This window comes from Zalophus californianus, chromosome 9, assembly GCF_009762305.2.
Source record: "Zalophus californianus isolate mZalCal1 chromosome 9, mZalCal1.pri.v2, whole genome shotgun sequence".
Classification (NCBI taxonomy): Eukaryota; Metazoa; Chordata; class Mammalia; order Carnivora; family Otariidae; genus Zalophus; species Zalophus californianus.
Window position 1 is genome coordinate 138,865,910 of NC_045603.1, and position 20,380 is coordinate 138,886,289.

General features: G+C 54.6%; 1 protein-coding gene across 1 annotated transcript in view; it reads left to right on the forward strand.

Moving 5' to 3' along the window:
- ADARB2 (adenosine deaminase RNA specific B2 (inactive)) overlaps positions 1-20,380 on the forward strand; it is a 409,625-nt gene that overhangs the window by 51,660 nt on the left and 337,585 nt on the right. The window lies entirely within an intron of this gene.

Below are 20,380 nucleotides of genomic sequence, written 5' to 3' on the forward strand. Positions count from 1 at the left end.
CAGCACTGGGGGATCAGCTCTGGGGTCAGCTCTGGGGGGCAGCTCTGGGGACAGCTCTAGGGACAGCTCTGGGGTCAGCTCTGGGGTCAGCACTGGGGGGGTCAGCTCTGGGGGGTCAGCTCTGGGGGGTCAGCTCTGGGGGCAGCTCTGGGGGGCAGCTCTGGGGACAGCTCTAGGGACAGCTCTGGGGTCAGCTCTGGGGTCAGCACTGGGGTCAGCACTGGGGGGGTCAGCTCTGGGGGGTCAGCTCTGGGGGCAGCTCTGGGGACAGCTCTGGGAAAAGTTCCAGGGACCACCTGTGGGGGCAGCTCTGGGGGCAGCTCTGGGGACACAGCTCTGGGGTCAGCTCTAGGGTCAGCTCTGGGGTCAGCACTGGGGTCAGCACTGGGGACAGCTCTGGGGTCAGCCCTGGGGTCAGCACTGGGGGATCAGCTCTGGGGTCAGCTCTGGGGTCAGCACTGGGGTCAGCACTGGGGGGGTCAGCTCTGGGGGATCAGCTCTGGGGTCAGCTCTGGGGTCAGCACTGGGGTCAGCACTGGGGGGGTCAGCTCTGGGGGGTCAGCTCTGGGGGCAGCTCTGGGGACAGCTCTGGGAAAAGTTCCAGGGACCACCTGTGGGGGCAGCTCTGGGGTCAGCTCTGGGGTCAGCACTGGGGGGTAGCTCTGAGGACAGTTCTGGGGACAGCTCTGGCAGACAGCTCTGGGGACACCTCTGGGGTCAGCTCTGGGGGGACAGCTCTGGGGGACAGCTCTAGGGTCAGCTCTGGGAACAGCTCTAGGGGACAGCTTGGGGGTCAGCTCTGGGGGTCACTTGCCGAGGAGCGCGGAGGGCGCCCGGGAGTTCCGAATGCCCCAGGCTGTAAGACATGCAGGGCACAAGCCATCTGAACAGAGGTCAGTGGAAACAGGATGTGGAGGCGACTGTGATGCAGGAAGAGGGAAAGGCACTCTGCTAGGAAGGAGCTGCATATGGAGACGCTCACGGTTGGATCCCCCCCACCCCACGCAGAAGGTGCCCATGTGAAAAGAAATGAGCTCCTCCTACGAAGTCTGTGAACTTGCCAGGAAGGTGTTGCGCTGGGTGGGCCATCCCCCAGGTCGGTGGGGCTCTGAGCTTGAAAGGGGCTGCAGAGGAGAGCGAGCCCCAACCACCCCCTGCACCTGCTCACCCACCGGGCTCCCTCTGGCGAGCACGCCTGTGCTGTTACGCTGGACGCGGCAGCTGGAGGAGCCTGGGGCCCACTCGGGCTCATGCAGGTTGAGACGGGCCCACGCAGGGACCGCCCCCTCCCACATCACCCACTGTGCTCCTGGTGCTGATGGCGGGCGCTGCCCTTGCCAGGGACAGTCATGCAGCCACTGGAGGTGGAAGCAGCTGTGTTCACAACCCCGGCGTGCGGGTCTCTGCCGTCCCTGAAAGGAAAATCAGTGTTGTTCCTGGAGGCACGAAAACAGACAGTTGTACCAAACGCACAGAGCTGGGATTCCTGGGGGAGGCCCAGGGGAGCTTGGCGGACTGGCCGCCCGGCAGGGGTCAGTGGGCGGCAGGACCGGGCTGGGATGTGCGCCAGGTCGGCGGGGGTGACAGGGTTGGAGGAGGAAAGGGCTGCTCTGCTAGGACAGCCCCGGAATTACGGAACGCCCGGGTTTGGCAGAGGTTCCTAGAAGGTGGGGAAGAATCCCACCGCGGTGGGTGCACAGCACACGGTTCTGCTGCAAACGGTGACTCACGGACAGGCGGGAGGGGAACCGCCTGGTGCGGCCAGCGTTCCACTGACCTCTGTTCAGATGGCTTGTGCCCTGCATGTCTTACAGCGTTGAGGGGGCCGGGCTGTGTTGCTCCATCTTCCTTACCCACAGAGCTCCTGGGCTCCTTCGCCTGCAGGCTCCCGGCTGCCTCAGTTTCCCCTCCCTGGTGGGGCTCCAGCCCCCGCCACAGACAGACCTCTTTCCATCCTCGTTCCTGAAACAAAACCTGTCTGGCTGCGCTCATTCCAGTACATTCTGTCATTTAGAGAAAATGTCCGGCCCCATTGGAACAAACCGGTTACACCCATTTTAATATTTTAATACTAAAAGAAAATCTTGTTGCTGAAGTGTTGAACAGTCACACCTGCTACTTTACCTCAAAGACTCTAATGGCAAATTCATTTAAGGGAATCACGCAGTCTCTGGGATAAAGCCCAAAACGTGAGCCTGGGGAAGCCCAGCAGCGATGGTGTCTGAACCCCGGGGGGCACATTTCTGGCTGTGAGCTGCCCCTTTAGTTTTTATTCTTTCAATAAAAATTACAAATAAACACACTCTCTCTTTTCTGGAGAGAGATGGAATCCTTTGGAAAGAGCTCGCGGGTCTGTCCATTCTTACGAAAACTTCTCTGTCCCAGACATTAGTCTTCGGGGTGCCATGCTCAGGGGCGCCGGGGGAGCATGGGAGACAGAACCCCACACTCGGGGAGCAGAGTGGGGTCCCGGGCATGGGTGGTGACCCACTCGCGATGACGCCTCCTCTGCGGATGGGCCCCAACGGGGCTGCCAGAACAGCCAGGTGAGGGGACATGTCCCCGACGTCTGCCCGGCCTGCGTGCCTTTCCAGAACACGGCACCGGGGGCTCTTACTGGGGAAGTGGACGTGAGAAGAACAGTTTAGTAAGAAAGGGGTGCATCCCAGTCCCTCCTGACCTCCCCCCATCCTCAGTGGCCATTACTTCATTTAGCAAATACTCTTTTTCCATCTTAAAAAATAATAATAATAAATTGGAATAAGGAACAAGGATGTCAGAGAAAGCAGGGTCCTGAAAAGCTTAAAAACAATCACCAAAATGTTCCTGAGGCCTTCTGTTTCTTTCCCCCAAACTCCTGAGCAGCTGAAGTAGAAAGGACGACAGCCCACAGGCCGTTTAGCAGCTAATATGGTCGTATGTAATTCTGAGATACATTATTAAAACAAATGAGCTATTTTTCTTTGAAAGTAGTGTCAGGGTGTGCCTCAAAGATCTCACCATAAAATTTTCATAAGCTTTTAACGAAAACACCTAAGTCTATAAAAGTCAATGGTCGCGCGCTGGAGCATATCTGAGGAAGCCTTGATCGTGGGCACAACACGTGCAGGGGTTCGAGCCTTTGGGTCCGCAAGTGCAGTGCAGAGGAGGATCTGTCCCGGCCCCGAGGGGACTCCCTGTCTTCTGGGGCCGGAGCAAGTTCCAGTGACTCCCTAATCACTCCCCAACGACGCATGCCTGTGCATTCCCTATCCCTTCCGAGGCCTCTGATGGTGTTATGTGTCCTACCACACACACGGGGATCCTATAACCCAGAAACACCTGTGCACCAGGCCGTGATTTGGGAGTCAGACATCCAGGTGGACGTGCAGCGTTCTGCCAAAGTGAGCTGTGTGCCCGAGCATCCCCGGGTGCACACCTCCGTCCAACAGGGCCAATCTTCAGGCTCCCAAGAATGTGCATTTGTTGCACATCTGGGAGGATTTGGAACCGTCTGATTCACTCAGAGCAGAGTCAGGCTGTGTGTCTGCAGCCTGTGACAGCTACTTTCTCCAGGACAGACTCCTCAGGCTGTCAGAGTCCACGGTCCTTTCCCGTTCCATGAGCGCCTACCAAGTGCAAGGTGCAGCGCTAAGTATCGCTCACGATGGTGCAGAGAATGGTAGTGTTACCGTGTTAGTTGGCACAGAGAAGGAAGCTGGCTCCAGGCGCTGCCGTCAGCAGTCAACCTGGAGGTTCCGGGTGAGAATCCATCCACACAGCCCGAATCCAAAACCCAGCCCTGCGTTTCTGACGTCATTATACAAATGGCAGGAAAAGTTTCAGAGACTCGCTCCTTTGAAGGACTTGAACGTCCTTGTTCAACGTTCCCTGGTTTGTTTTCAAGTATTAGACTCCCGGGGCCCCATTTTCCCTTTATGCACTTGCAGCTAGTCAGGGAGTAGAACCGAACTTCAAGTCACGTCAGGGAGATGTATCATGGAATGACCCAAAGATGGGAAATCAACACCCACATGCACTCCGTAACCCCTTCCGCTGACACGCGGGCAAAGGGCTTGCCACAAATAATAACTCACGGGTATAGGCCAGCACTTTTCGTGCCGTTGATCAAATCCCCAATGTCAGAATTCCACATTACGTTGTATAAACTTTGGCTCAGAGTTCTTACTGCAAGCCGGCTCAATATTGGTCAAGCTCATATTAAGACAAGTGCCACCCACTGAACACCACTAAAACCTTTCCAAAGGCCACCCATGCAAATCCATGAGGCCAAATGCAGCCGCTCCCCGCGCATGTAACCGAGTCACAGAGATTCAGCACGAACGTCGCTCTCCGGCGAGAAACGGAGGACTCGCACACTGGAAGCTGCCACGTGGGCAAGTGCTCTCACGTGGAGGATTTGAAAAATGGGTCTTTCAAAGAGCCGTTTGTTCTGAAGAAGAGAAAGAGAAAACGTTATCAGACCCTGTGTCTGGGCAGACGGCCAGAAGGGTCACTCCTAAATGCCTTCCCTCTTCCCTCATGCTTCCCGTTCCACTTCACCCGACTGCAGCGACTGAAAATTTTCCTACAGAAAATTCAGATTATTAACACGTTTTCCTTTGTGTGGCACGCTTAGCCCATGTTTTAAGTAGTTCACAAATACCAGCTCATTCCACGCAAAAACCCTAAAAAATAGATTCCATCACTGACTTTATCCTACAAACGGGGGAGTGAAGGCCACGGGGACATCCGACACCAGCCAGTCATCTTCTCCCAAGACGTGTCTGAGCCGGGACCCAAGCCACACACCCGCGTGGGGCCCTGTGAACCAGCCACGTGCCCAGGCTGCATACAGTCGGCGCTCAGGAAGTGCCAGCATGACCAGCACCATGCTCTCCATCACGTCCAGGCCTTCAGCACTTCTCTTGGTCGTCTTAGTGCTGTAAACACTGCAGTCCGTAGTGTTTGCTCTCTGTCTTCCGTTTTCTCCTCCTAGTGAGTATCCTCGTTGCACAAGTTATGTGGGTCCTTTTTTTTTCCTTGACTGCTACTAATAACTAAGGAAGATATTCATCATTTCACACTTTTTCTAAAGCATTGGTGTCACAAATATTTCCCATAAGAAAAAAAAATGACGTGGTCTTCTAAGGATTCTTAGGATATCCTAAAACAAAAACCCCCCAGATCACTTGTTTTACATCTGGTACATGTTCACCGAAAGGTATTCACTTTTTCATTTTAATAGAATTTGAGTTGGGAACTCCAGCGCCGCAATCATAGACTTTTTAAAGTTGGTGCCCAGCTCCCAGGTCCAGGCACGAGCACTGGAGAAGCTGGGCCAACGGGAGGCTGAGACGGAATGTGTTTGGACGCGGGTGGCGCCCCGCCGCCTGCCCGCCCAAGGCTGGTTAGCATCTCCTGACAGTGGGAAGCCTGAGGTTCACAACGGGCTCCCCTCACTGACCTGAGAGATGCTCTGCATTCCTGGTCCACTTATAAGATGATTTGTCCTCCCCTTTCAGGAGCGCGGGCAGGGAAGCTGCTGGGTGTGGGTTGGCTAGAAGGCAGGGAGCATGGAGGAGAGCAGAGAGGAGAGGCCTGGGCGCCCAGGGCTGGCTGGGACATCGCTGTCCCATGCACACGACGTTGTCGTCGGGGACACACCTCCCTCGGCGGCTGGACCTTCCTCTCCTTCCAGCTTCCCTGGTCAGAGATGCCTCATCTGTACCGTGGAAGCAATCCACAGCACTAACCAGGAGCCTGCATGTCTCCACATGCAAAGAAGGATCCAGACGTGGTTCAGACCGTGAGGGAGCTCATTCCCTGTTCACAGAGCAAGTGCAGAGTGGCAGCCAGAGGTGGGGGCTCTAGAACGTCATCCTGACCAAACACGTTTTTCTGCGGCATTCATCTCCAAAATCAGACTTCCGTCCTCACAGCTGGTGCAGGGCTGAGGTCGGCCTGCAGGGAGGTCCCAGGAGTCTTGATGTCACCTCTGCGGAGAGGACGGGGTGAGGAGCAGCCGAGGGGCTGACCGTGTGCTGCCCTTTGCCTGCCTGCACCCCAAGGAAGCCCCCAGAGAGGGGGAAACGGTCCTGAAGTAGGCGTGCCCCTCTGCCCTCTGAGATGGAAAGGAAAAGGGAATGATAGTGTGTAGGCATTTCTTCCCACCCTTGATTTCTGGCAGGTTTTGTCATCTTAGCCAAAATAACGTGAATATTTGAGCAGGTGAGCGTTCATTCCAGTGACACAGATCTATTGGGTACCCCTGGATTTCAGGTCACCAGGCTTGGTTCAGATGGGGCGCTCATGCAGCTAAACAGGTGGAACCGACGCTCTGGTAAGGATGTGCTAAGAGGCTGAGAATACGATCTGACAGTGCGCGCCGATGGAGAGGACGAAGGGGCCAGAGAAGGGCCCGCACGTACGGCCAGGTGGGGCAAGTGGGCTCTGCCCTGCAGCGTAATCAGAAGGACCAGACCAGCGACCACAGGCAGCTCCTTCTAAAGACTCTCAGTGTGACGGCAAACTGAGCCTCTGCCCCGCCAGGCTGGAGCTAGCCGGTATTACAGCCTCATCAGCAGAAGCAGCACCCCAGACCCCATGGGGACCCTCCCGCGGGCCAGCAGCGGGGAAGTCCCTCCACTGGAACCTGAGAGACAGGAAGCCCTCAGGAGGGAGAGAGTCCCACACACTGAGCGCAAGGGCGGAGGGGGCGCCCCCGGACCAGGCTCACACCCCAGAAGAGGAGAAACGAGGGGAGCTGTGAGAACAGACAGCAGGCCTGGAAAATTATATTTGGAAAGCGGATGCATGGCAGGAACACGAAAATACCCATTTGACCTTTTGTTTTCTTTCCATATGAAGAATTTGAAATTCCATTTAGAAAAATCAAAAGAAAAAAAAGGCTGAGATGTGTAGCTGCCTCATTCAGTAGATGCGCAATAAATGTAATTCACATTTCTCAGGGGCCCTCGCCCCTCGGGCGCCTGTGAACAGCACTGTGTTTGCCACGACTCTTGCTCAGACGTCCTAACCGCCTGGGCAATGTCAAGAAGCAAAATATGCTGGAAGATTCAGGACACCTGAAGTCTGATCCCAGCGCAGTGCAGAGGATCCGTGGGGTATCTCTAAGCCAAGGCCTTCGGAGCCCCCGGGCCTTTGGTGTCCCAGGTGCCAGGCGGATCACGGGCATGAGGGAAGCAGGGCAAGCGTAGTGCGGGAGGGGCAGGGGAGAGGTGGGTGCAAAGCGGGGAGGGCAGACACGGACCCAAGGGCACAGATCTTCCGGTCTTTCAAGGGACACCAATAACCCCAATCTTAATGTAAAAATTCCTGGTTTTCAAGCTGACAAATAATTTAAAAATCTTTAAATAATGGGGCCCCAGCAGAACGCATCTCCTGCTGGAACCAGCCCTCTGAAGACCCGCATCCCCTTGGGACAAAGATAAGTGTTAGGTCACTTCTAAATCTCCAAGAGCTAGAGGAGAAACTTCAGTTCATCACCAGCTATGCCAAACCTCCCAATGTGAACTTTTTGACTCACAGTGATGGAACCAGTACAACACTTACGGCCAAGCACACAGGGTGCCAAGAAAAGAGGACGTAAGGCCGGTGTGCACTGGACGGGCTTCCCAACCGCGCTACATCTTCAGGGCTGAGCGTTCACCGTGGCCGCGCCCTCCCTGCCGGAACCTGTGAGGCGTCCGGGTCCTGCACCCCTGGGGCTGAGTTCCGCCAGACACCTCCATTTCCGGCTTAGAATCGGCGTTACCTCCTCCGGGAGGACAGGTGTGCCGAGCACCGTCGGGCCTCCCAAAGCTCCACACAGCTGCCAGGGCCCCCAGCCCCCATGTGCTCAAGTTCTGCGTTTGCATGGCCTGCCCGGGCTGGGGGGATTGTCCGTGCCCCTGACCACGGCCCACCCACCACCATCTAGGACACTCTGGCCGCCTCACAAGACGGACACATGCCCCTCCTTCTCTCCTTCCCACATCCTCAGGCTCCCAGCAGTCTAGATCTTGGCTTGCCACGAAGCCTGGAGGCAGAAAAGCACCTGCTTCCTTCGAGTTCCTCCACCAGCTGTCCCTCCGGGAGCCCGCGGGCGGACGCACAGTCCCGATCAACCCGCCCCAGGTACAATCAAGCGGCTTATTCCACGGACCTTCCCCGGGCCACGGCATGAGGCCAGTAGCATGGATGACAGTTCTGCCCTACATGGTGGGACTCTGCCGTCAGGGACTCTCAGAGGCGTGTCTTCCAGAACACAACAGAGACATCCGGGTGTGTCCAGAGTCCCTCCCGTAAGCAGCGAAATGGGGGGAGATGGTTTGATTTAAAAAAAAATCTGTCTGAGAGATTGAAATGCCTTCTTACCTGCTGGAAAAAAAGTGTCAGAGACATAAATCAATCTTTTCTTCGAGACGGAGGCTCATCTTTACGAAAACTGGCTATCAGAACAACAGAAACTGGATATTTTGAAATCTATAAGGATAAACGTCTCCTGGTTATATGGCCCAGACCGCTCTTGCCCTGTGAGTCCTTGCCCCAGGCTTTCCCGAGCTGCGTGCCGATGGACACTTGCCGTCCTCTCAGAGAGCCCAGCGGACACTCTGTGGCTTTAACCCAGGCATTTGAAGGCATCGAGAGCTTGGCAACCACGAACCCTAGCTTTTTGGAAGTCTACCTAAAATATAGGTAAATTGTCTCCAGGTAAGGGGGCTTTGTGTGTAAATGCGGAGAAGCTTGTGTTGACCCTCACACCTCATTTTGGGATAAACGGAGCCATCATCACGGCCGAATGCTATACACGCTAGAGCAGAGAAGAAAAGTCACACCAGGCCGGTTAAACAGGCAAGGAAGCCTTGATTACAAACACAGGTGCTCTGGGAGGAGAGACCGAAACCACCCCAGCGTGGCCAGTGTGGCCGGAGCGGACAGGGCCTGGACCACGACCAGAGGAGCTGGGCTGGGGACCCAGGTTCAGGCTAGCAGTGAGGCCCGGCAGGCTTCTCTACAAACTGGCTTAGCAGGACTCTTAGCAACACTGGGCCTGGTAAGACAACGCCCCACCCGGAAGCCAGCCCAGGAGGCTGACCACGAAGTGTGGTCTCGGAGGGAGAGCCGCCCTCTCTATCCGGCCCAGCGCGCTGCCCACAGGGCCACGCGGTGAGGCCCCCATCCGCCTGGGGGCTTCCAGTTCTCTACAGACAGCCTCAGGATTATTTTCACGGAAGGTTCTTGAGCTGGGAAGAGAGCACTCCTGAATCTCAAGGAGAGGACTAATACAAAAGAAAATTGGAATTTTATCATCACTATCTGAAATCACTCAGGATAACCCCGAAATGCCTCTAATTTGTGGCTTTGTAGGACAATTGAGCAGCACTCTTGCTTATTTATCTAAAGGGCTTGCAACAAATAATTTGGGGCCTATTTTGAAGCTAAATGTGGGCTCTACTTAAACTGTCAAGTATCTTCCAATTACGGTAAACAGCCCTCTGAATATTCAGCTGTGAAAACAAGGATCGCTCAGTTCCGGTGCAGACGGGAAAATTGCTTAGTTTGCTTCTTTCAAGCAGTTGCTGTTTATAAATGCATGATTTATTTTCCTGGTCCTATCTCTGGTATTATCTACAAAATGAACATGTTTTTATTAGCAAAGATGTTTACAAAGAACCCCATTTGTAATTTGGTGTGCAATTTTACTTACACTGTATGATATATGCGTTCAACTCCAACACACCAAATTTGAATGTCTGTACAGTCCTTTAAAAATAGCTAAATGAAATGTTCACATGTTTTATAGCCCTCATAAAACACGTGCTTCAATCCCGATTACCTAAAGAAAAGAGAGCGCGCGAGAGTCAGATCTCAGGTCTAAGCTCACACAAGCTCACTAATTATCATGGGACATTTAATTTAAAGTGTGATTTATCATCGGACTTTCCAATGAGACAGGATCGTGAAATCTATGGTTTCAAATTAAATTCTATTTGGGTCAATCTACGCAAGTAATTTCTCACACAAATGTAACCTACTAAGAATCCAGAACCGCTTCCTGGATTCAACCACTAATACGGATGTTAATTCTCTAATAATAACAACAACAAAAAACCCCTCTGTGTTTTTAGCAGATTGGGACGGGGCTATTTCGGAGTGCACAAATTCTAAAAGTATATAAACACCTACAGCTTTGCCAGAAAGTACCCATGTGACTGTCGTGCGACCGGGTCTCTCAACCCCCCGAGAGGTTTCGGCTGTTGAACAGATAACGTCAGGTCATCACAACAGTACGTGTTAAAGCTGGTGCAGTTCAACGCTGGCCTCCCCAGGTCCCAGATTCCTTAAAACATTCGTTCAAGACAATGGCAGCTTATGGGTACACCACATCTCTGCGGATCCAGACATCCCCAACGCTCAGGGGCCTTGGCAAAACAGGACAAAGCAAGAAGCTAAAGATCGGGTTTGGAATAAACATTACATACCTGAGGTATTGACAAGACTGTTGCTGACCTGACACTTGAATTGTCCTGCAAGCTGAAGGGCATCCTTTGAGGAGGGATGGCACCTGAGACAGGGCAGACTGTGGGGCCCCTGGAATGAGGACGGGCAGGCTTGTGTGTCCTTGGAAAGGGGGCTCCCCTGGAGTTCCCCTCGGGGAATGCTGCTGCAGGGAATAGTCTTCCATGGATGTCCCAGGCCCACCTGGCCCTCCTGGGGCCGTCCCGGGACTGCCTGTAGACTCTGCTCCTGAAGCTCCAGCCCTGCAGGCTGCTCCCGGACAGGCCCCATGCGGATCACAGACGGGGCGCGCACTGACCCTCAGCTCCCTCCCCCTTGTCTGGCTCCAGGGAGCCCCTTCCTCGCTGCCCTGCACTGTCCTGACCAGCCTAGGTCCGTGCAGTGACGACATCGTAAGGCTCTGCAGCCACCTCTGCACACAGCGTCCGTCCGGGGACCTAGGCCATCTCCGTTGTGTCCTGAGGCTTCGCTGGCTCCGTGCACATCTGTCCAGGGCTCGGCCTGCATGCACCGCCCGGGGCCCGAGGTCTGTGGCAGCCTGAGGACACGCTGCTCCCCAGGGAGTGCCTCATCTGCAGGCTCCATGGTCCCCAGGGACTCAGTGCGTCCCCAGTGGGTGGCTGTGACTTCACGTGTGCTTGGCTCTGTCCTGGGATGTTCTCCATCCCTCGCCCGCCCTCGGGGGAGCCCCGAGATTCCGAGATCCCGCCAATCTAAAAAGCTGCGGGTGTGGGGCCCGCTGTCTGGGGAGCAGAGCCCCCCAGAAGAGTCTCCTCTCTGGGGAGCTTCCAGAGATCCCATCCACCCCTGCTCTACTACAGCCGGACAACCCCTCCCGGGGCGGAGCAGTTCCTCTGTGCTACTGCGTAGCTGCTGGCCCTTTTCTTCATCGTCCGTGGTCCCGTGGCGGTGGCCCCATGGCCGTGGCATGGGGGACAGGTGCAGGGACTGACCCCTGCCCCATGCTCCACGAGATGGCTAGCCAAGCTACCTAGCCTCTGAGCTTCAGGCGGCTGGCTTCTCAGAGCACTTTGCGAGGTCACCTCTGCGGTCCGCTCCGGCTCTAACCTGGCTGGATTCTACATGCACATTCCCCAGACCCCCTGGAAGTACCCCACATCTAGGGCTCATGCTGGTTCCCTGGCACCCCGCCAGTGACCAACTGCGGTTTCCGCTCACAAAGCCTCCTCGTGGGACCCGGTGCGGGATCTGCACGCGACCCCGCCCCGTGGGACCCAGTGCTGTATCTGCACGCGACCCCGCCCCACCGACCGAGCGCAGCATCAGCACCCGACCCCCGTGGGATCTGCATGCTACCCCCTCCCCACGGGACCCGGTGCGGGATCTGCACGTGACGCCGCCCTGTGGGACCCAGTGCTGCCTCTGCACGTGACCTCGCCTCACCCGACCAAGCACGGCATCTACACGTGACCCCGCCCCAAGGGACACTCGGTGCTGTATCTGCACGTGACCCCGCCCCACCGACCGAGCGCGGTGTACACCCTACACGCAACCCGTCCCCACGGGACCAAGTGCGGGATCTGCACGTGAACCTGCCCCACCCGACCGAGCGCAGCATCTACATGTGACCCCTCGACCCGGTGCTGTAGCTGCACAAGACCCCGCCCCACTGGACTGAGCGCAGCATCTACACGTGACCCCACCCCGTGGGACCCGGTGCGGGATCTGCACGCGACCCCTCCCCACAGGACCCAGTGCTGCATCTTCACGAGACCCCCCCCCCCACTGGACCGAGGGCGGCATTTACACGTGACCCCGCCCCGTGGGACCGAGTGCGGGATCTGCATATGACTCCGTCCCACCCGACGGAGTGCAGCTTCTGATCGCAACGTTCCCCCCACGGGACCCAGCGCGGTTTCTGCAGGTGACCCCCCCGCCATGGGACCCAGTGCTGCGTCTGCACGTGACCCCGCCCCAGCTGACCGAGCCTGGCATCTGTCTGCACACGACCCCGCCCCGTGTGCTTCTTAAACTGGCTGGAAACGGGGGCGAAGGTTTTATATGAACTGTTAGGCAGAGTTTTAAATATTAAAGAAAGAGCTAGGGCAATAAGCGAAGGAGCCAGGGGAAATAACCAAAATTAAAGATGTTCAAATCAGAAGTTAGCAATGACCTAAGCTTTTTTTTTTTTTTTTTTTTAATTATGATTCCACTGCTTCCTTGGGAACTGAGAAGCCCTGGGTGGGAGAAGTTCTTACGCCTCATGCACTTCTGATGACAAGACACAGGGCCTGCTCCCACCTGGACAAGGTGCACACACGACAGACTGTAGACTCTGGGATTGGGTTTTGGGGCTTTGTGCCCCCCCCACACACACACACCCAAAGCGTCATTTCTTTTATTTTCCCTGTCTGTTCTCCCATCTTGTTGGAGGCAGGGATCCCTCCACAGCCCCGCGTGGTGCAGAGTTGCCCCTCAAAGAGCTCGCGAAGGCATTGCAGACATGAGCCACGTTGAAGTGTCAGGGACACGGGCCCCAGAGTCAGCCAGATCGGAGTTTCAACTTCCATGTTTGATGGTTGTGATGTGTGTAAAGCCAAGTAGACTCGCAGTCCTGGGTTTCTTACTAGTAAACAGGACATAAGGGGGCGCGCAGCGGTCCCCGAGGCCACAGCCGGGCCAGTGACTATCAAACACGTAGCACACGGTGTGCACTCAATACCCGGCAGACGTCATCAGCGGGATGCTGTTCTCGGAGCCCTGACACCTCCTAACGGGGAAGCGTGACATCAGCTTTGTGCAGGACTTTGAAGGACCTCACGGTTCATCGCTGGCGGGAACGTCCAGCCACGCTGGAGGACAGCTCGGGGGTCTCTCACAGGGCTAAACACCCTGGATCTCTACGATCTGGCAATCAGTCCTTTGTATTTACTGTGTACAGGTCCACACCCAAACCTGCACTTGGATGTTTCCAGCAGCATTATTCATCATTGCCAGACTTGGAGGCAACCAAGATGTCCTTCAGCAGGTGATGGATAAATAAACTGTGATTCATCCAGACAATGGAAGATGATCCAGTGCTGAAAAGAAACTAGCTATCACGCCATGAAAAGACATGGAAGAATCTTAAATGCAGATCACTAAGGGAACAAGCTTTTTATCGCCTCACAGGCCCAAGAGTCAGAAGTCCAGGCGTGGCTGGGCCAGCCAGGGGTCTCATCCCGGACCCAAGCTCGTTCAGATCGCTGGCTGAATGCAGTTCCTGGAGGCTACAGAGCTGAGGGGCCAGTCTTCGCTCCTGGAGGTCATGGAATGAATTCTTTCTTGCGATCCCCATGACCCCTGCAGCAGCCGTGGGTGGACCGCCTGCCTCGTGGGTGGACTGCCTGCCTCCCTACCTGGATCCTCGCTAAGTCTTGTCTCTGCTTTGCTCTTCAGGGTGATTAGTTTAGGCCCCCAGATAACCCAGATGCCTCCCCTTTACTTAATTGCATCTGCAAAGCCCCTCTGGCCACACAGGGTGACACATTCAGGTTCCAGAGACACGGGTATGGACACTTTGGGTGGCTCTTTGGCTCAGCACACGAGTGGTGCCAAACTGCTGTGGTTTGGGTTTACTTGCTAAGGCATCCATTCTTACCCCACTACAATCCCTTCCCCATTCTCTGAGCCCTCTCCTCCTGGGAACCTTGTGGTTTAGTGGAAGTGGAGAGAAGACCCCAAGTCCATGCCTCTATCCCTTTCCACATAGATTTAGGGCAAGTTTGGGAACACTAATGCCTAAAGTGTCTCATCTGTAAATGAGAGTAATGTTAATGTTATCTAACAGATGTTTTGAAAAGTGATTATGAGCACACTGTTGCTGGCAGGTGTTTACTCAATAAACATTGCTCTCTGCGAGGGATCTCCCTCTGCTCAGATGCCCGCTGTGTGGGGGCTGCATCCACCAGCCCGTCCATGAAGGCTGTGCCTCCCCTGGCTGGGCCCCGGGCCCCTCTGAGCTTACCCGAACTCACCGCACAGCTGGGGGCAGCCCCAAACCAGGGGTGCCTCCTCAGTCCTGTAAAGACAGATACTGAGGCATCCACAAAAATGAAGAAGGAACAGAATCCAAATGTGGCCCACGGTGATGGTCGCCGTCACCCTTTCTCTCCACTGGTGGGGAGGTAAGCCACTGGCTGGCAGAGCAGAGACGTGGGAGTCCCCCTCCGCCAGGCAGCACCACACTGTGACCTGGGGACATGACTTGGCGGCGCCAGGACGCGCAACTGAAGAAAGTACGGACCAACCATGTACCGAGCCCCCAAGTTCAAGCCCAGAGTGCAGACCCCAGGAAGCAAGAGAGCCCTCCCCTCGGCGTTCTGCTGCTGCCTGCACCTGCTCAGATCCAAAGGTTCGGTCCAGAAAATACGGGGAGAAAGTGATCATGAGACACCCCAGCCCTGCGTCTGGGGCCCTGACCAGGCCCTCTGTTAGCCGACCACGTGAGGCTGTGAGTGTGTCCAGGAAGCACTTGCTGTTAGGTGTTTGCTGCTCATCACAGGTAGGGGGCTGACACAGTGGCCACCTCCTTTCAGGTTTAACCCATGAACAGACGTAGGATAGGACATTGGTAATCATCTTTGTTTCACTTCTCTTAATATAATTCCCTGCATAGAATAAGATTCTCAACAAACGTCTGGTGACTCAAGAGTGCACAACACCCCAGTGCTCACTGAAGCATCTGTGAGCATTTACCTAGGATTTTGCTCCAGGAAGCTCAGGGAGTGCTTTGCATGCATCAGGGGAGGGACGTGACAGAGAGGGTCTCTGCGTCCTTCCTCCACAGGTCTGGAAGAGGGAAGACGGTGGTGAAGGCAGGAGGCCCCCACCCTGGGGAGTCCCCCGTGCCCGGCGTGGGCCAGGAGCAGAGTGCGGTGACCTGCCCCAGCACGGGGAGGTGCCACGCGGACACCTGCAGAGCAGGCACGTTTACAAAGGGCCAGACGATGGGAGAGCAGATCTCAGAGCCTGGCGTTCCCAGCTCCCCGGTCCACGGCGCCCAGCAGGCAGCGATGCTCTGGGAATCTGGACAAAACGGAGCGAGCTATGGGCCCCAGCGTGCCAGAATTCTCTCAGGGAAGAGAGATTCCCCTCACGTTTGGCATCCGAATGCGTGTGTCTCTGTGCGTTTTAGGTTTTCATTTTTAATTTTGCACAGCTCCAAATGTTAAATTATTTTCTTCAGTCGAGTTGCAGGGGTCTGTGCTCTCTGATAAACGGGGCGAGCATTTTGTCAATGGCTCTCCCTCCTAGAGATCCGTCGTGTGCGCTGGCACTTGCCTTTCTTCACGTCCCAGACAGGATGGGAATTTGATAAGCAGAGACGCCCTGGGGCAAGCTAGTAAAGATGGCCATTATCATTTATTAAAGCAGGTGCTGAATGAATCGGTCTTTTTATCGCAACGCGGATTTACGGTGCAATAGGCTATCCATTTTTCAATTTGGTGTACTGCCGCTGATAAATTAACAGATGTCGATTGATTTTTTTTCCCTCCAGTCCCCTGTTTACACCTGACAGGCCGTACTTTATAGCTGAGCAGTTATTTGAAGTTATAAACATTATAATTAGCAATTTTTTAATTAGGCTGACAATTAACAGGAGATTTGCAAAGCTGCTAATTTGACATGTCCTACTCTCTGTGGTGTTTATGTTAACCACAACTTGAGTGAATTCAATTGAACAGAACCATGGTGTCTGGGAAAAAAAATCAATCTCCAAAGAGCCTTTTCTCCCCACTTGGCTAGCGCCATGGCAGTTCAGACAGGGAAGTGGGAATTCAGCGTGATTTCACAAGATAACAGCACGAACAATGTGAGCCGAACACGGAATGGTGCATGAGATGGAGCTCAAAGTGCCCCACACAAGAGTGGTGGGCTTAACTGCACTGAGGTGGGGACTTGGGTCTCGCAGAGCTCGGGCAGCATTGTGGCTGTGTCCCAAACGGCACTGCCTGGGCCCAGGGGGCCCTAAGACCCATGTCACCAGGGCGTGCTGCGGCCAGCCGGCAGAGCAAGAGAGACAGAGAGAGACAGCTAGAGAAAGACAGAGACAGAGAGAGACAGGGAGAGCAGGAGAGACAGAGAAGGAGTGGGAGAGAGAGGAGGGAGAGAGAGACAAAGAGACAGAGACAGAGAGACACGCACAGAGACGGTGTCTCTGGGTTTCCAAGGACCCTGCTGTCTTTCCACCGACGTCTTCCAAACAAAGGCAGGTTTCGTGATTCTGGACTTCTGATTCTGGAGTTCTAAAGCTGCCTTCAGCACACGGGAAAGACTGCACCTAAATCCTCGGAAGTCTTTGGAGATGCGTTCCTTGGTAACTGCTTCCGGCGAAGGAGAGCCCACCTTCGGCGAGGTCGTCTGTCCCGGAGGCTGCGTTCTGGGGCCAACAGGCACGGTATATGGTCTCCAGACTCTGCCAGAGGCCACAGAGCAGGAGAGAAGAAAGGATTTGAAAATTTTCCGTAAGATGAAAAAAGAGTGTTACTTTTATTGCGGTTTTAAAAAGAGGAAAGAAATCTTAAACATGAAAGCATATGGATTTTTCAAATTCCATGAGTTTTTCCTTGCTCTCTTTTCCCAGGGCTAACTACACTTCCTATTTGCAGTGAGGGACCCGTTAATTAAAATCTACAGCAGGGCCAGAAACAGCTTATTGAAGCTGAGATATGCCGTTGAGCTTTGATTAATAACATCTCACTGCTTTCATATTTTTTTTGAGAATCTAGATCTGAAGAAATTCGCCACGTAGAAATGCAGAACTGGAAGACCTCCTCTGAGCCGCGCGCTAGTCAGCACTCTGTGCTGCACATCACCAATAAATGTAGCATTTCGGAACATGGCATCGCCGCATCAGATAGGGGCCCCATGCTCCACGGGCACTTTTGCCCAAAAACAAAACAAAGCAAGAAGTCACGGACAACACTGCTCCGGGAAGAAGGAGTTTCTAGATTCTGTCCTCCAGCCACTCACTTCTCAACAGCTGACCCTGCCTCCCCCCGCCTCTGCGGCCTCCACTCCTGGGGCGGCAGAAACCCCAGTGCCCTCTGCGCTGCGGGAGAACCCCGGCTTGGGAATAATTTCAAAATGCTCCCCTGTGACAAGCACATTACTTTAAAAGTATAAGTTATAATCATTACAATTAATTTGATATCAGTGAGCACATTCGCCTGAAGAAATTGTGTTCTAGGACAGTCAAATTCCACACTCATGGCTTGGCCAACTTGCAAGTGTGAAGAATTCAAGACCTTGTGTGAAATCAAGGATAAAGGATACATCGGTCACAAAGGTGTACACTTTATACCATCGGGAAGCTTAGAGTTCTGTGTGGTCGAGAGCCATCCCTCCCTCCCTCCATCTCTGTCTCTCTCTGGATCCATGTCGGGTGACAGGTGATGGGCACAGGGGGCCTGAGAATCCCAGTGTCTGAGGACGTCTGGGATCCTCAGATAAGCATAAATTGTTCGGAACACTCTATTAACCCAAAGGAAATTATTTTAAATGACTTTCCAGGATATTAATTGATACCCATATGAGCAATCACGTGCCTTTAAAAGGTTAGATCATTATGTGTATTCTCTTTAAAAAGGCAGGGAAGTAAGTAAAACATCCCAGAAATATATTAATAAAAATGCTTAAAATTTTATATAGAACTTACTCTTAAACCGCTTCATTTCAGTTACCTGAAAAATTAAATCAATGCATTATTTTATGGAGCTGAAGTAGACCCATGAGATACCATTGTGCATGTGTGATTCACACCTCCCACAGAGGACGCGCAGTTTCTTTCAAAGCAAGTGTTACAGGAACCCACTAATTCATAAGCTCGTATGTAATGTGAACGTGGAAAATAGATCACTTACCTTCCTCCTCTGGGTGCCTGATGCTCACGAGGCTGCTTAGGAACAGAGATGCAATCTAAAACATTCCAGCAGGTGCTGGCCGTCAGGCAGACCCTGGCCGCGGGGCTCCTGGGACAGCCTGCGGTGGGGGGGGGGGGGGGGGGCTTTCCTCACAAGCCAGGGACTCTCCAGCTTTCCCTTGTTTTAAACCAAATTCCTCGTTTCCTAATGTGGTTTTGCACATCCTCTCTGGAATCAATCAAAATGTACTCTGACATAGAGAAGAGATGATTGAGAGTAGGAGAGATGTCAGCGCCCCTTTATCTTGACAGTTAACGATGTAGGACACTTTGGCAATGGTTCTGTTAGAATAAATGGCTGATCAATAGCAAATTAGTTACAATTAAGTGCACGTTGCAAGGTGTTTGCCGCTTACCAATTAAGTGCTCACTTCTAATGGGCCCAGTGAGCGTTACAGAAACCACCCGGGAAGGCGCGTCTGAGAACAGCTCAGATGCCTACTTCCGACTCTCCGGGCTTCCTTCGGTCTAGGTGGTGAAGGAAGGTGCCAAGGCCCCTTAAGGCCTTGGGGTTTCCAAAGGGCATCCGATTTCTGCAGCACTGTGCTTTGTTTTAGGAAAACCGCCAGTTCTAGCACTTTCTCTCTCAGGACTATTACGGGTGGTTACAGATTGAGCGGCTGGGCTAACAGCCACCGAGCTCCCCAAGAATGCCCCTAGAGAAGGCCCAAGAAAAAAGCTGCCATCCATCATCCCCTGCACCTCTGCCCCCAGGATCAGGACAGACCTCTCTGGACCCCTGCAGTCCCCCTGTCACTCCAGCCCCACCCTGGGGGGAACGTCACATTGTAACCGAGTGAAGGACCATGAAACACAGTGTAGCTCTGCATGCCGAGCACAACCGCAAAGTGTCACAGTGGGTGGCCACGTGGACAGTTAGGGTCACCCTGAGAGCTGGGGTCTGGACCCCCACCAGCCCCAGAGAGCGGATCTGTAGGATCGGGAAGAAGGAGGGGGACTGCAATCTCTGAGCTCGGGCCCCGAGAACTCTCCGTTGGCAGTGTCCCTGCTGTGATCACTAAGACGGGGCTTCGTTCCCTGAGTGCTGGCTGGGTGTCAGGAGCAGCCTCTATGCAGACACATCCGGGACAACATGAGAGACCTTCCCCTCATGGGGCTCATAGCCTGGAGGGAGTGGGCAGACGGCAAGCAATACACAAGACTCTGCACATCGAGGGCTATGCAAGCTGGGGGAGCCGGATAGGGCTCGGGGCACAGGGACATGGAGTCACACTTGAAATGTCGAGGTGTGGTGGGCAGCCCTGAGGAATGGCAAGGTCTTAGCAAGGACCTGAAGGAGGTGACCTCTGGCCAAGGGGAGCAGGGGGAAGTAGGCGGGAAGCAGAGACCAGCACATGTCAGAACAGGGTGCTGGAGAGAATGGGGCAGGGGTGTGGACAGTCCACCCAGGGCCCTGTAGGACACCGTGAGGCCTTGGGCTCCTGTTCCGAGCAACATGGGGAGCCCTTGCTGGGTTCCAGCCGCAGAACCCTCTGACTTGGATTTCAGAAGGGTCGAGTTGGAGCTTGGACAGGTGGAGCAACATGGGGCGGGGGTGCATCTGCAGGGGGTGAGGGGCTGGGTGAGTGGGGTGACCTGGCAGTGGCTGCAGGGGGTGAGGGGCCGGGTGAGTGGGGTGACCTGGGGTGAGGGGTGGGGTGGGTGGGGTACCCTTGGGATAGGTGGCCTGCAGGCTGGTGAGAGGCTGGGTGGGTGGGGTGCCCTCAGGATAGGTGGGCTGCAGGCTGGTGAGGGGCTGGGTGGGTGGGGTAACCTGGTGGGGGTTCTGGGCAGAGTCAGAAGCGAGGCCCACTCAGCTTTCAGAGGGATCGTGGGGCATGAAGGGAAGGTGGTGGTAGAAGAGAAAACCAAGATTTGGGTGAAGCTGTGGGAGGGTCGGGGTGTCCTGAAGGGGAGTCTGGCCCAGTGAGCAAAGGGGGGAGAGTTAGCTGG